The following is a 16,352-nucleotide window of genomic DNA, read 5'->3' as shown; positions in this document are numbered from 1 at the left end:
TTGTTTATTTCTGTTTCATTTAGTTATTTTTCTGGGTTTTTGTCCTGTTCCCTTACTTGGAACATATTCCCTTGCCTTCTCATTTTGGCTTTTTCTCTGTGCTTACATCTGTGTATTAGATGGGTCAGCTATGTCTCCTGATCTTGGAGAGGTGGCCTCATGTAAGAGATGCCTTATGATGCCCACAGTGTGCTTGCCTCTCATCACTAGTTCCAAATGTTCCAGGAGTGGCCTCTGTGTAGGCTACCGGTGTTTTTCTGTTGTGGCAGGGTTGCTCTGGCTGTAGATGCCCAGGGAGGCTGCGCTGTCCCCCTGGCCATCTGGTTGCAATTCTCAGCTGCATGTGGCTGCTATGGACCCTTCGGTGACTTTATTGGGCATGGGGAGCCCCAGCATAGTTGGCTGCAAGGTCTGATGGCACATTCCTGTTGCAGTTTTTCTATTAAGAGAGTAGGCCCCCAGTGTAGCTGGTTGCTAGGCTCAGGAAGTTACATTTGCTGTAGGCCTCTGGCCTGCAAGGCTGTTGTCAGCTTTCTCAGGACTGCAGCTGATGGGACTGGCCCCAGGCATGGGAGCACCCAATTGTTTCAGGCTTTGGAAGGTGGGGCTGATCCCCTATGTGGCTATTGAAAAGTACAAATCTGCAGCTGACAAGTCCCACTGCCCACAGGGCCACACACCCTGTCAACACAGTCCTGCCCCATGTGTGCATCTTGACCCCTGAAAAAGACCCAGTCAACCCCCTGCAGAGGCCGCACATACTCCACCTGCTCCTCATGCACATCCTGCCCCACAGAGGCAGACCCTCTCACTCAGCTACAGAGGATACAGGCACCCTGCCTATGCCAGCCCACACATTGCCTGAGGGCATGCTGTTGGGTGAGGCCAGTCCCTGGGGAGGGCTGCCTGCCCTGGCTGAGCTGGATTAAATGTTACTCTAGTGGACAAGGCAGACCCTGGGCTAATAGGCCAGGGGAATGCCTCCAATGGTGTCTGCCAGAGTCTGCGTCAGCCTGCCTGTACCAGGCCACAGTAATGGCTGCCACCAATGCATCTGTCCCTGGAGAGGTCTCACCTCTCACCGAGATGCACCCAGAGCCTATCAGGTGAGTCTCTTTTCACCAAAGAACTATGCACCTTTCTTTCTGGTGATTTTAGGTCGCTTCTGAAATGGGTGAATTTCTGCATGGGTCCTTTAAGAGCCAGCTTTTTTCCCTTTATGTCTGATAGCTTTTCTGGACATATTCCTTGTTGTAGTTAATAGTCAGCAAAGCCAGAAATTATGAGACTTGTCTCAGTTGTGCTGAGTCCAAAAGATGCTTATAGTGGGATCGCCCCCCTGCTCAGGTCCTCTGCTCCTGCAGGGAAGGCTGTGCACCTTAGGATTGCTCCTGGCTGGCTGTGAAGCTCTGCAGCTTGTGAAGCTAGCTTTTTTTTCTCTCCAGAAAGGAATTTCTGCCTCTTCCATCTCAGTTAGGACTGTCCCTTGTTGTGGGGGTTCTTTTTATCCAGTTTTCAGTTCTCTCTCAGGGGTAGTTGTTCCAAGAGTAACTTGGTTGTGTTCATGGGAGGAGGTGAGTCCGGAGTCCACCTATGCCACCATCTTGACACCTCTGCTTTTTCAGTTTCTGTGTGACTATTCCTTTCTTGACAGCATGACCCTGCCATGAAGATTAGCACCCTGCTCTGTATAGAGCTAGAGTTCATGCATACTATGTTTAGTAAGGAGCAAATGTTGGTATGCTTGTTTTGCTACTCAGAGTGGAATTTAGCAGATATTAAAAATATATTGAGTCATATTTATTTTGTTTCAAATTATGTTGCTGGACTTCTAAAGAGAGAAAAATTGGGGAAAATGGCAACCTTTGTGATTGTTTATGTTGTGGAAGCATATATGTGGATAGAGCATTCTTTCTGTATTACGTCAACTTGTAGGTTAAATGTGTCAATCCTCAGAAGATAAAGCCTTGGAACATTGGTTTGGAAACAAGGAGGGAGTAGTGAGACATCTGTGTGTAAGTTCCAATCAAAATTGACTTAAACGACAGCAGTGGCAGCAATGATAACAATACAAGGAATTTAGGGATCTCATCCTGAAAAGTCTGGAGGGTATACTTTGATTCAGATGTGGTGGGGTATAGGTACTAGAAGGTGCTACCAGCTCTCAGGCTTGTTCTCTCCTTTCCCCCACTGAACAGATGCTTGGTACTCCCTTCCAGGCTCTCCGTAGCAGGAGCAAGTTGGACATATGTGGTACAGGCGTTTTTATCTTCCAGTCAGCCCAAACACAGACGCAAAAATGACTCAATTATCCCAACATTTTGAAGTCCTGAAAAATGGCTACTGTGGTGGTTTAAGTAATGACCCCCTGAATTGTGCATGTTCTAATTCCTAGGAATTTGTGAATTTTACCTTATAGGGTATGATTAAGGATTTTGAGATATGGAGATTATCCTGGATTATCTGAATGGGCCCTCAATGCGATTATAAATACCTCTTATGAGAGGGAAGCAGAGGGGAAACGCAAGACAGAAGAGGAGGCAATGAGACCCCAGAGGTAGAGACTGGAGTGAGGCAGCCACTAGCTATGGAAGGCTGACAGCTGTCAGAAGCTGGAAGCATGGAACGGATTCTCATCTAGAGTCTTAGGATAGACCATGGTCCTGTAGAAAGCTTGATTTCAGCTGATGTTGGACTTTTGAGCTCTAGAACTGTGAAAGGATAACTTTCTCTTGTTTCAAGCCACTAAGTTTGTGGTAGTTTTTTACAGCAGTTATGGGAAACTAATATAGTCACTTTGGCCTCACTTGGGCTGTATACCTATTTGTGAATTGGTCATTGTGACTCAAAAATAAATTGCATTAGTTGGTCTTGCCTGGGATATGGGTGCACAACCTGAGCAGAGGTATCACGTAGACTGAAGTCTCATGAGCTGAAACTCAGAGAGGGGTGGTTTCCCACAGCACATAGGTGCTAGTTTGAGAAGCTGGCTGAATGGAAGCTGGGCACTCATAAACAGCAGACGTCTCTGACATCTGGCACCAGATGGATCTGGCTAGTGCATCCCAGTGCTCTGCATGACTGCCTCTGGGCTTCAAGGATGTGCTGGTGTCGAGACACAGTTCCTTCTTGGGGAACAGGATGCTGCAAAGTGGGTGGAGGAGAGTAAAGATTGTCTTCTCTCTCTTCTTGTTCTCTCTCTCTCTAATGGATACATACATTGCTTTTCCCAGGGAAGGCAAAATTAATCTGCAGCAGAAAAGATAGCTATAAAGTAGAAGTTAATTTATGCATTTAAAACCAGCACTTAATCTTGATGTTTTTATTCTTATTTTATGGAAATTACTTTTAACTCTCTCTTTAATCCTAATCACTTTCCAAACTATAACAATGCATCTAACAATTCCTGCTGAATTACTCCACTTAGGAATAAAAATATGCCTAAAACAACCATCTTCTTCATCTAACTGAAACCAATTTTTTTCCTCTGATGTGCAAACACAGTTGATTTTTTGTACTCTAAATCTTAAAGTGAGTATCTACCGCTTGTTTTTTTGCCTTCTTAATCTAAACTCTCACAAGTTTTGGTCACCTCTTCAGTCATAATGATGTGTTTGTTCCTCTTTACCCTAAACCAGGAAAGAAGAGCAGAAGTCCATCCTTTCGTTTGTAATGGCCCTGGGTCCCTAACGGATGCCCCTGAGCTCACTCTTATTCTTCTGTACCCAGCCAGAGAAGTACCAACAAGTTAGTTTTAAACTACATCTTGAATAACAGTTTCCTACTGAAATAAAATAGCTCTCCATCAGTCACAGGATTAAGTTCAAGTTCCTTAGCTTGGCATTCGAGACACTCCAAATCCAAACCAACCTGAGCTGTGAAACATCTGTTCAAATCCTTGTCTACCTTGAGCTACTACGACACTTGAAATGTTTAACATTTTTTATGCCTTCTTCCTGTGCATTTTACACTATGGTTTTCTTTGTAAGTTTTACTTACCATTTAGAACAGTGTTTCCCAAAGTGTAGACTGAAGTTGATCGTTTCAGAATCTGCAATGCTCTTAGAAAACTCAGATTTCTGTTCTACATCCAGGCCTACTCATAGAAAGTCTGAATTCTTGTCAAGCTTCCCCAGTGTTTCTTTCGTACACTAAAGTTTAAGACTCTCAGTTTCAGAAGTTGACTCAAGCTTCATTTCCTTCACAAAGACTTCTCCAGTCATCAAAGCTCACCATAATATGTTTTTCAATATGTAAATTCCATAACTGAAATTAAATAATTTTAGTCCCATGTGCTGTATGTATGTTAATGAATGCACAGTTTTCATTACCAACATTCTAAAAAATTTTATTGAGGTCATAATAGTGTATAACATTGTGAAATTTCAGGTGTACATTATTATTTGTCAGCCTTCATTATATGTGCTCCTTTGTCGCTTATGCCCACCCCCCAACCACTTTCCCCTCTGGTAACCACTAATCTCTTATCTTTGTCCATGTGTTTATTTACCTTTCACATAAGAGTGCAATCATGCAGTGTTTGTCTTACTCTGTCTGGCTTATTTTGCTTAACACATACCCTCAAAGTCCATCTATGTTGTTACAAATGGGATGATTTTGTCTTTTTTCTTTTGGGGAGGAAGATTGGCCCTGAGCTAACATCTGTTACCAATCTTCCTCTTTTAGACTGAGGAACATTGCCCTTGAGCTATAAATCCATGCCAATCTTCTTCTATTTTGTATGTAGGATGCCACCACAGCATGTCTTGATGAGTGGTGTATAGGTCTGCCCCCAGGATCTGGACCCATGAACCCCTAGCCACCGAAGTGGAGCATATGAACTTAACCACTAAGCCACTGGGCTGGCCCCAGATTTTGTCTTTTTAAATGGCTGAATAGTATCCCATTGTCTTTATATATTGTTTTAATATTTGGATAAATATTCAGTAGTGAGATAGCTGGTTTGTATGGTATTTCTATTTTTAGTTTTTTGAGTAATCTCCATATTGTTTTCCATAGTGGCTGCACCAATTTGCATTCCCACCAGCAGTGTATGAGGGGTCCCTTTTCTCCACAACCTGTCCAACATTTGTTATTTTTTGTCTTGGTAAATATAGCCATTCTAACAGGTGTAAAGTGACATCTATTTTAGGTTTGGTTTGGATTTCCCTAATTTTTAGTGATGTCGAAAATATTTTCATGTGCCTATTGGCCATCTGTGTATCTTCTTTGGAAAAATGTCTGTTCATATCCTCTTCCCATTTTTTGATCAGTTTGGTTTTTTTATTGTTGTTCAATTGTGTGAGTTCTTTATATATTTTGGAGATTAACCCCTTGTCAGATATATGATTTACAAATATTTTCTCCCAGCTGGTGTGTTGTCTTTTCATTTTGTTCACAGTTTCCTTTGCCTTGCAGAAGCTCTTTAGTCTGCTAAGGTCCCATTTGTTTATTGTTTCTTTTTTTCCCCCTTGCTTGAGTAGACATGGTATTCAAAAAGATGCTTGTAAGACTGATGTCAAAGAATGTACTGCCTATAACCGGCTATACTTTCTTCTAGGAGTTTTACGGTTTCAAGTCTTACCTTCAAGTCTTTAATCCATTTGGGGTTAACTTTTTTCCAAGGTGTAAGATAATGATCTACTTTCATTTTTTTTGCATGTGGCTATCCAGTTTTCCAAACACAATTTATTGAAGAGACTTCCCTTTCTCCATTGTATGTTCTTGGATCCTTTGTCATAGATTAGCTGTGCATAGATGTGTGGTTTCATTTCTAGGCTTTCAATTCTGTTCCATTGATCTGTGTGTCTGTTTTTGTGCTGATACCATGCTGTTGTGATTACTACAGCTTTTTAGTTCATTTTGAAGTCAGGGATTGTGATACCTCCAGCTTTATTCTTTTTTTCTCAGGACTGCTGTAGCTATTTGGGGTCTTTGGTTACCCCATATGAATTTTAAGATTCTTTGTTTCATTTCTGTGAAGAATGTTATTGGGATTCTGATAGGGATTGCATTGAATCTGTAGATTGCTTTAGGGAGTATGGACATTTTAACTGTTTATTCTTCCAGTCCACGTGCATGGAATATCTTTCCATTCCTTTACGTCATCATCAATTTCTTTCAGTAATGTCTTATAGTTTTCATTGTATAGGTCTTTCACCTCCTTGATTAAATTTGTTCCCAGATATTTTATTCTTATTGTGGTGATTGTATTCTTGAGTTCTCTTTCTGTTAGTTTATTATTAGAGTACAGAAATGCAACTGATTTGTGTAAGTTTATTTTGTACCCTGAAACTTTACTGTAGTTGTTGATTATTTCTAATAGTTTTCTGATGAATGCTTTAGGGTTTTCTATACAAGATCATGCAATATGCAAACCTCGAGAGTTTCATTTCCTCCTTGCCAATTTGGATACCTTTTATTTCTTTTTCTTGCCTAATTGCTCAGCCCCAAACCTCCAGTACTATGTTGAATAAGAGGGGCAAGAGTGGGGCCCCTTCTTGTTCCTGTTCTTAGAGGGATGGCTTTCAGTTTTTCTCCCAGTGAGTATGATATTGGCTGTGAGTTCATCATACATGGCCTCTGTTGTGTTGAGGTACTTTCTTTCTATACTCATTTTTTTGAGAGTTTTTATCATAAATGAGCGTTGGATCTTGTCAAATGCTTCCTCTGCATCTATGGAGATGACCATGTGGTTTTTATTCCTCATTTTGTTAACATGGTGTATCACATTGATTGATTTGTGGTTGTGGACCCATCTCTACATCCCTGGTATGAATCCCACTTGATCATGGTGTATGATCACTTTAATGTGTTGCTGTATTAGGTTTGCCAATACTTTGTTGAGGATTTTCACATCTATGTTCATCAGAGATATTGACCTGTAATTTTCCTTCTTTCTGTTGTCCTTGTCTGGCTTTGGGATCAGGGTGATGCTGGTCTCATAGAATGTCTCAGGAAGTGCTCCATCTTCTTAAATTTTTTGGAATAGTTTGAGAAGCATAAGTATTAAATCTTTTTTGAATGTTTGGTAGAATTCTCCAGAGAAGCTATATTGTCCTGGATTTTTATTTTTTGGGAGATTTTTATTATTGTTTCAGTCTCTTTACTTGTGGTTGGTCTATTCAGATTCTCTATTTCTTCTTGATTCAGTTTTGGGAGGTTGTATAAGTTTAAGAATTTATCCATTTCTTCTAGATTGTCCAATTTGTTGGCATATAGTTTTTCATAGTCTTCTCTTTTAATCCTTCATATTTCTGCGGTATCCATTGTAATTTGTCATCTTTCACTTCTAATTTTATTTACTTGAGCCTTCTTTGTTTATTTCTTAGTGAGTCTGGCTAAGGGTTTGCCAATTTTTTTTATTTTCTCAAAGAGCCAACTCTTGGTTTCATTGATCCTTTCTACTGTTTATTTGCTTTCAATTTCATTTATTTCATCTCTAATTTTTATTGTTTTCCTCCTTCTGCTGAAATCGGGCTTTATTTGTTCTTTTTCTGTTTCTGTTAGGTGTAGTTTAAGATTACTTATTTGAGATTTTTCTTGTTTGCTAAGGCAGGCCTTTATTGCTATGAATTTCTCTCTCGGGACTGCTTTTGCTACATCCCCTATGAGTTGGCATGGTGTATTTTCATTTGTCTCCAGATATTTTTTGATTTATTTCTTTGGTCCATTAGTTGTTCAGCAGCATGTTGTCTAGTGTCCACATATTTGTCACTTTCCCAGCTTTTTTCTTGTGGTTGATTTCTAGTTTCATAGCATTGTGGCCTGAAAAGATGCTTGATGTGATTTCAATCTTCTTAAATTTATTGATGCTTGCCTTGATTCCCAATATATGATCTATCTTTGAGAATGTCCCATGTGCACTTGAGAAGAATGTATATCCTGCTGATTTGCAGTGGAGTGTTCTATATATATCTATTAAGTCCATCTGGTTTAGTTTTCTGTTTAATTCCACTATTTCCTTGTTGACTTTTAGTCTGGATGATCTATCCATTGATGTAAGTGGAGTGTTGAGGTCCCCTACTATTAAATTGTTAAGTTTTCACTTTAGGTCTGTTAATGGTTGCCTTATATACTTTGGTGGTCCTGTGTTAGGCACGTATACATTCATAAGTGTTCCGTTCTTTTGGTGGAATGTCGCTTTTGTCATTATATACTGCCCCTCTTTGTCTCTCATTGCCTTTTTATCTTGAAGTCTACTTTGTCTGATATAAGTAGGGCAATTCCTGCTTGCTTTCTTTTGTTTGCCATTAGCTTGGAGTTTCGTCTTCCATTCCCTCACTCTGAGCCTGCATGTGTGTTTTTTTTTTTTTTTTTTTTTTTGCTAAGGAAGATTTTCCCTGAGCTAACATCTGTTGCCAATCTTTCACTTTTTGCTTGAGGAAGATTAGCCTTGAGTTAACATCTGTGCCAATCTTCCTCTGTTTTGTAGGTGGGCCACTGCCACAGCTTGGCTGATGAGTGGTCCATGTCCACACCCAGGATCTGAATTTGTGAACCCAGGCCACAGAAGCAGAGCATGCTGAACCCAACCACTATGCAACAGGCCTGGCCCCTGTGTTTGTCTTTAGAGCTGAGATGTGTTTCCTGGAGGCAGCATATTGTTGGTTCCTGTTTTTTAATCCAGCCAGCTACTCTGTGTCTTTTGATTGGAGAATTCAAGCCATTTACATATAGGGTGATTACTGACATATGAGAGCTTAATGCTGCCATTTTATCACCTGTTTTCCAGTTGTTCTGTATTTCCCTTGTTTCTCATCCTGTATATTTTAGACTGACACTTCAGTTTGGTGATTCTCTATGATGGTTTTCTCTTTATCTTTTGGGTCTCTGTTTTGATTTTTTGTTTAGTGGTTATTGTGAAGTTTGTGCAGAAGATCTCGTAGAGGAGATAGTCCATTTTCTGATAGCCTTTTATTTCCTTAGTCTAAGAAGATTCTGTCCCTTTCCTTTTCCAAGTCTAAGTTATTGTTATCACAACTTATTTTGTTTTGTGTTGTGAGTTTGTGGTTGAACTGATTATAGTGATTTTTGATGTTTTCCTTCCCTTTGTCTTTAAGGTTATAATTAAATGTTTGCTCTCCTGTTCTGACAGACAGCTACAATTTTGTGATTTTGTCTGTTTATCACCTTGCTCAAGGCTTTATAAACCCTTTCTTTTTTTGGGGGTATGAGCACCTTCTTGATCATTTCTTGCAGGAGGAGTCTTGTGGCAATGAGCTCCCTCATCTTTTTTTTTTTTTTTTTTATCTGGGAAAGATTTTATTTCTCTGTTGTATCTGAAGGATATTTTTGCTGGATACAGTACTCTTGGCTGAAACATTTCGTCTTTCAAAATTTTTAATACATCATTCCAGTCTATCCTAGCCTGTAAGTTTTCTGCTGTGAAATCCACTGAAAGCCTGATAGGGGTTCCTTTGTAGGTTATTTTCTTCTGCCTTGCTGCCCTTAATATTTTTTCTTTGTCATTGACTTTTTCCAGTTTTACTAATATATGCCTTGGAGAAGATCTTTTTATACTGATCTAATTAGGAGTTCTATTGGTTTCATTTGTACATAATTCTTGCTCCTTCCCTAGGTTTGGGAAGTTCTCAGCTATTCTTTCCTTGAACAAGCTCTCTGCTCCTTCCTCTCTTCTCCCTCTGCGATACCGATAATCCTTATGTTGCTCTTCCCAACTGAGTCAGATATTTCCCTGAGAATTTCTTCATTTCTTTAAGTCTCAGTTCTCTCTCTTCCTCCATCTGCAGCATTTCTGTGTTTCTGTTCTCTAAATTATTGATTCTGTCCTCCATAATATCAATTCTATTTTTAAGGACTCTAGATTTTTCTTTATCTCCACTGTGTTTTTTATTTCCAACATTTCCAATTTTTTTTATAGTTTCAATCTCTTTTGTGAAGAATTCCCTCTGTTCATTAATTTTATTCCTGAGATCATTAAACTATCTTTCTGGGTTATCTTGTAACACATTGAGTTTCTTTATGATAACTATTTTGAATTCTCTGTCATGTTTATTGTAAATTTCTATGTCTTCAAGACACCCCCTTTCCTGCCTGGAGCACCAGCTTGGCCAGTCGGCTAGAACAGGGGATCCCCACCAGAGGAGGTGCACATATGTGTTTAAAGAAGCAGTGGCAGCAGGCAATGCAGAAGGGCTCTGTTGGGACAGCTTCCAATGGACAGGCACATCTGCCAGGGATTGCAGGGGGCTCAGAAAACACAGTTCCTCTGTCCCCCCAGTGGTGGCAGGTGGAATCTGCAACCAGATACTACCACCATGAGATGGCAAAAGTCCACCCCATCAAATAGCACAAAGAAGTATATTAACACTCCAGACCAGAAGGAAAATGACAATTACCAAGAAATCCATCCTGGTTAAAACAATCACATATTGAATATTATAATAAATATTTATTTAAAATATAAGACAAAAGTATATAATTCATATCTGGAAACATATGTTTCTTTTTGCTGCCTTTAAATAAATATTTTACATATACTGATAGACTGTCACTTCAATCAGGAGCCACACAATTGGTCTCTTATGGATCCCACATGTTTCTGCCCAGCCCTGATGTGTTTACTCTTTGGAGCTATCATTATGTTTAAATGCGACACTTGTTGATACACTAAATTGAGTTCAGAAATGCTATTTTTTCAACCTGGTATCTATTCCTTTTTAGTCTTCACTTCCTCATCACTGCCGAAGTATCAACTGTCATTTTCTGCATTGTCACTGTGACTCAGCAGGCAGATGAAATATATCACTTGAAACTCAGATGTCATATACCCAGGCCCTTGAAAATGCTTGTCTATAATCTGATGTACCCTTGGGATCCAGAGAACAAGTTAGATTTTAAAAATCATATAAAAATTATAGACATGTTAAACCAAGGGAAGAACTAACCAGAATTTTCCTTAAAAATTGCACAAGTTTAAGTATTTAGCTATTGGGCATCTATTTTGTGTCCTCAGAAGATTTGTTTCACTCATTTGTAAATTTCTTTGCTGTTTTATAGGTTGTGTGTGTGCATGAAGTTTAACTTGGCACTCAACAAATTTTTTGCATGCACATATTACACTGACTAGCATATTAGTGCTTAATAAATTGTTGAATGGATAAATGAATGGATTATTCTAAGTTTCTATAGTTTCTCAACTTTTCCTGTAAGTGAGAAGATATCAGTATCCTCATCTGATAGACAGAAGATCCAGAACACATGCAAGATGAATGGATTTTAAATGTCATATAACAACTTACTGGTATGCACTTTGAAGCATTTGCCTACCAGTTTCTCAATCCACAAACAGACTATGGGTAGCTTAATAAATACAAACAGCAAAGGATACTTGTTCTTGAAGCAATATATGGAGGATAATAATAGAAAGTTTAGGCACTTTTTATAAAACATTTAACTTTAAGAATACCTATCAGAAAGCATACAGCCTGCATAATTCATTATGTACTGACACAATGTGAAACCTGTTTATAAGGCTCTAAAACGGAAGACAATAGGCCTCAGCTAATGCATAAGCATGAATCTACTTCTACTTGATAATGTTTTCTGCTTACAATTTACTTTCAAGGTGCTTTGGAAAATATTATAATATTTTACTGTATATTCAATGCATGAGAAGAAAAAAATCCTTCCTTGAAGTGTGTCTATGTTGGCTTATAAATTACTCTTTTAGGAAAAGAATGTAAATTCTGAGAAAGTGCAGCACACATAACCATAACTGAATATAAATGCACAATAATAACAAATAACCCATATTTTAGCTACAAACCCTTTTTACTCAAAGTTATGCTTGATGGTATTGTGATATTTGTGGATCAACCTGCTTATACATAACTGAAATGGAACAGCAATACTCAAATAGGTAAGACTCACCCCCACATCACAATAGAATGCATTCATCCTTTCCTCCCTGGGACTTAAATCACACACTTTAGAATGAGTACTTCGGGACACGGTCCTCTTCTTTCTGTGAGGATTAACACTTCACTGTAGAAGTTGCGCCCTCCATATGAATATGTAGTTTAACACTTCTTTATCACGGTTCTGAAAAGAGGGCTCACTATAACAAAGGAATACAACTTTAAGAGATTAAAATAACAAATATGTTAGTGTTATAAATCAGTATATTAACTCTTATTGGTATTTTGTAAAGTTTTCAATGGTAATTAGTTTTCTGCTCCAGGCACAAATATGATGCACTATTCAGATAAAAGTACACAATTCATGCTCATGACACAGAACATTTTAGAGCCATGCAATGTGTTTGAGTCTGTGCCCATATTTCCAGCCCAATCATTGTTGTAGACTTGACCATAATGTTTTTCCATTTCTTTCATGAAAATAGATAAGAAAATACCTTTAAACATTAGTTTCAAGGAAATGTTAAAAACTTTTCTTCTTGCTGATGAAATGTTATATTTCCTTTATTTGAGAAACATTTGGTTCAATTTTTGTCATTGTAATATAAACTTTTTTTAGTTTTTTTTTTTCTGCTTTATCTTCCCCTTTCCCCTCACCCCCACACCCACACACACACACATAGTTGTATATCTTAGTTGCAGGTCCTTCTAGTTGTGGCATGTGGGACGCCGCTTCAACATGGCCTGACGAGCAGTGCCATATCTGCGCCCAGGATCCGAACCCTGGGCCACCGCAGCGGAGCGCGCGAACTTAACCACTCGACCACGGGGCAGCCCCTTTAGTATGTTTTAATTGAACTTTTAATTACAATTCCATATTTCAAAGAGTATATGTATAGCATGCAAATTTTCCTATAAATTAAACTCCATATTTTCAAAAAGTGAGAGGTACATAATAAACAAAAAATAAGTAAATATTTTACTTTAAAGAATATTAAAAGATGAAGATTACTTACTATAGAAGCATAGGAAACACAATTCAATTATAATGAGTTGCATTTGAGTAGCCAATAGACAATGAATGTCTGTACCAATGGGGAATGTTCTCTGTATATAAAAATTACAGGGTGACCTTTTTAGGAACATCCCAAGGGTTATGGGTGAGATTGAGAAAGAGTCTTGATTATCTAAAACCTAGAGAGACATTCTCTCATCCAACAAGGTGATGCTAGGGACTTGTACTAGAGCGACAAGTATGGCATTGGCTCCAAGATACAGGCATGACTGGGCTTGGGATATGCTTTTTTCTTTTGTGAACTAGAAGGAAAACAGTAAAATGCATTTTTGTCCTTAGAGCATAGGGCTTTGAGTGGCGCAACTTACAGGAATCCTTAGTTAGAGCTAAAGATTATTTTGTTAAATAAGATACAATTACTCTACAGGGCAGTGAGTCACAGATACCGAGCACTGTATCTGCAACGTATCTAATTCCCGGGATTGTTATGAAGAGCAAATGCGATGATTTCTGTGACCTGAATGTTACCTACTTGCATGTAGACACGATTTAATATGTTTTAATTATGACTGTTATTATTATTAGTCAGAAAAGAAATTTTAATTTCATGTCTTTCAATCTATTCAATTAAAAAAAAATAGCTTCTTTAGAAGAAGCCTATAGTGGCTTATCCAATATCTACTCTATTTTTCTTCCTTATTATCAAAACCACATTTTGTGGTGTGGTGATATTCTCTGTTAAATAGTGATAAGTCAATTTCAGATTAAGATAACTAATGAAATATGAGGAAAAGCTTTTAGGTGGCAATTAAGGAAAAGTTTGTTAGAAAGAATCAACTTAGCCCTTTACTCTTTACTCATCCTTTTCCTGCCTGTGTAGAATAAGATGTGAAGGCTGGAACCATAGCAGTTATTCTGACACTAGGAGAAAAAAGACCATGAGGATTTCTAAGATCCCAATCCTGACATTTCTGAGTATCCAAACCACTCTCACCAACTGCCTCCCTTAGCCTTCTTGCTGAATAAGAAACTAATCCATTTTAGTCCAGTGTGGCCATGCCTCTGTTATTTGCAATTAAATGCAAGGCCTTGTTAATCAACTTGCCTCATGGGAGGCAAAAGAGCTTAACATATTTATTATCTGCAAATACCAAAAACATTGTTTAGTAAAACTCTTCCCCCTTTTTCCCCTCTTAACATAATATTATTTGCTTACCAGACACGGTGATTTCAGAAACAGTGTGAAATCTGCCTTGCCATTTCAGGAAAAGTAGATAAGGCCTCTAATTTTCATAAAATTACTATCAAAAGAACATTGTGAGATTAACTCTGGGAGAAAAAATACAATGAGTTATCATTCACACTGACGGTTTAAGATTCATAAGAGGTCTAGGAACAAGGATCTGAGCCTCTGCTATAAATAAACACCAAAAACTACAATTAATTTTCAAAGGGAAGTAAAGATAGTCACACTGGGACCTCCTGCCTTGCAATGAACACAGAATTGATGGAGGCATCTTTCTTCAACTTTCACTGCTGGTGAGAATAATAGCCAATGGAACATTGCTTTCCCATTAGAGTGAGTAACCTCCAGAGAGACTACGAAGGCAGAGACACTCCCCAAAGTTGCCATTTGATAAGGGTCATTGGTGAGCATATCGAGTTTCTTCTGTGTGATTTCAGAGGGAGAATTTACAAAATGATGTGGCTGCCTATTTGCAGGCAAGAGGCTGAGCTGTTTTCATTTATGGATGTGTTAGAAGCTCATATTGCTGCAGGGCAGCTGATATAATATATTTTAAAATTTAAGGAAGAAAAAGGCCAAGATGCAAACCCAGCTCTGCCCAGGGGAGGACTACCTATTGTGTAGGTTCATTACCTGAGTGAATAACAGGAAACCATTCGGCTTCTGTGTTAAGGTTGATAAGCCAGCCCATTCATTTTGAAAGTTCACATACAGAAGATATTCTACAACTTCTTCCAGTAGGACAAAAAGCACCCTCGGAATGATGAGCTCTGAAGTATATGCCATCTACACATTTGAGGCAGAGTTTTAGATGCAGAATTGAATTGCACACTTATACAAACATGCACACACACACAGAAATCCCATCCTTCAATCTCAACAGATTTTTGTGCTATCTGATGCTGTAATAGAAAAAAATATGGCTTAGTTTAAGACTGTCGATAGCTCTTTGGAAGGGCATCAACAATGATTGCGTTAAAAACATATACATTTGGATCCATTTAAGGCTGAGAATCTGCATCTATTTCATGCTACTTTCGAGCTGGAAGCAGTAAGTTATCATAGATTGTTTCTGCAATGAATACACTTTAATATGGATAGTTAGGAAGAAATTTTTTAACCAAGAAAGAGCACGTTTATTCATAGCATTGCCACTAATATTTGGCAAATTGAACCAAGTTTTCATAATTTATTTTATAAACATGTCAATTTTTGGTTACTTCTCACTCCTTCCTTCAAGCCAGGAAATTTTCATGTATATAATATATAATTTATCTGCTTTTATATAACCATGCAAAAAAATAAAGGTAAATATAAAACTATTTTTTTCATCTTCAAGAAATTTGATGTTATCAAATAATTCATTCATTTAATCATTTGCTATTTACCCAGAAAATATTGGTTGAATTTCTATTTTCTTCAGGACATTGTTACAAGATGCAAGACATGCAGTTGTAAATTATTGTTAACATAATTAAAAGAAATAGTGGAAATTTGTCTCTACTTTGGAACCATTTGAAATATTTGGTCAAACTTTCTTTCAATCAAATTTAATTTGCCAGACTAAAGAGAGTGACTAACATAGAGCAGGTTTGTTGAGCTGAGACTGCGGGCCTCCAGAAAATCCCTTGGTTGGCTTTGACAAATCCCCTCAACTAGTTTGTGAACCAAGTTTTATAAGTACATCTATATCTATATAGATACAGATATAGTGTTTTTTGGCATAGAGGGAGTCTATGGCCTTTATTTTATTTTATTTTATTTTTTGAGGAAGATTAGCCCTGAGCTAACTACTGCCAGTCCTCCTCTTTTTGCTGAGGAAGACTGGCCCTGAGCTAACATCCATGCCCATCTTCCTCTACTTTATATGTGGGACGCCTACCACAGCATGGTGTGCCAAGCGGTGCCGTGTCCGCACCCAGGATCTGGGCCAACGAACCCCTGGCCAGCGAACCCCGGGCCGGCGAGAAGCGGAACCCGCGAACTTAACCCCTGCGCCACCGGGCCGGCCCCTATAGCTTTTAAATGAATGCCCAAAATACACACCCCTTTTGTGCATCTCAGTGTAAAAGCATTGCTGTAAAAACCTATTTCAGAATCTCTCTTTCGTCCTTGGCTATTGTGGTTACTACTGAAGCACTAAGAATGCTACTCTGTGGGAAGGACCTAGTGTGAGAAGTGAAGACCCCTTTGAAAGACTGGTGGAAGA

Source organism: Equus quagga, chromosome 4 (genome assembly GCF_021613505.1).
Source record: "Equus quagga isolate Etosha38 chromosome 4, UCLA_HA_Equagga_1.0, whole genome shotgun sequence".
Taxonomy (NCBI): Eukaryota; Metazoa; Chordata; class Mammalia; order Perissodactyla; family Equidae; genus Equus; species Equus quagga.
This window is presented reverse-complemented; position numbering follows the sequence as displayed.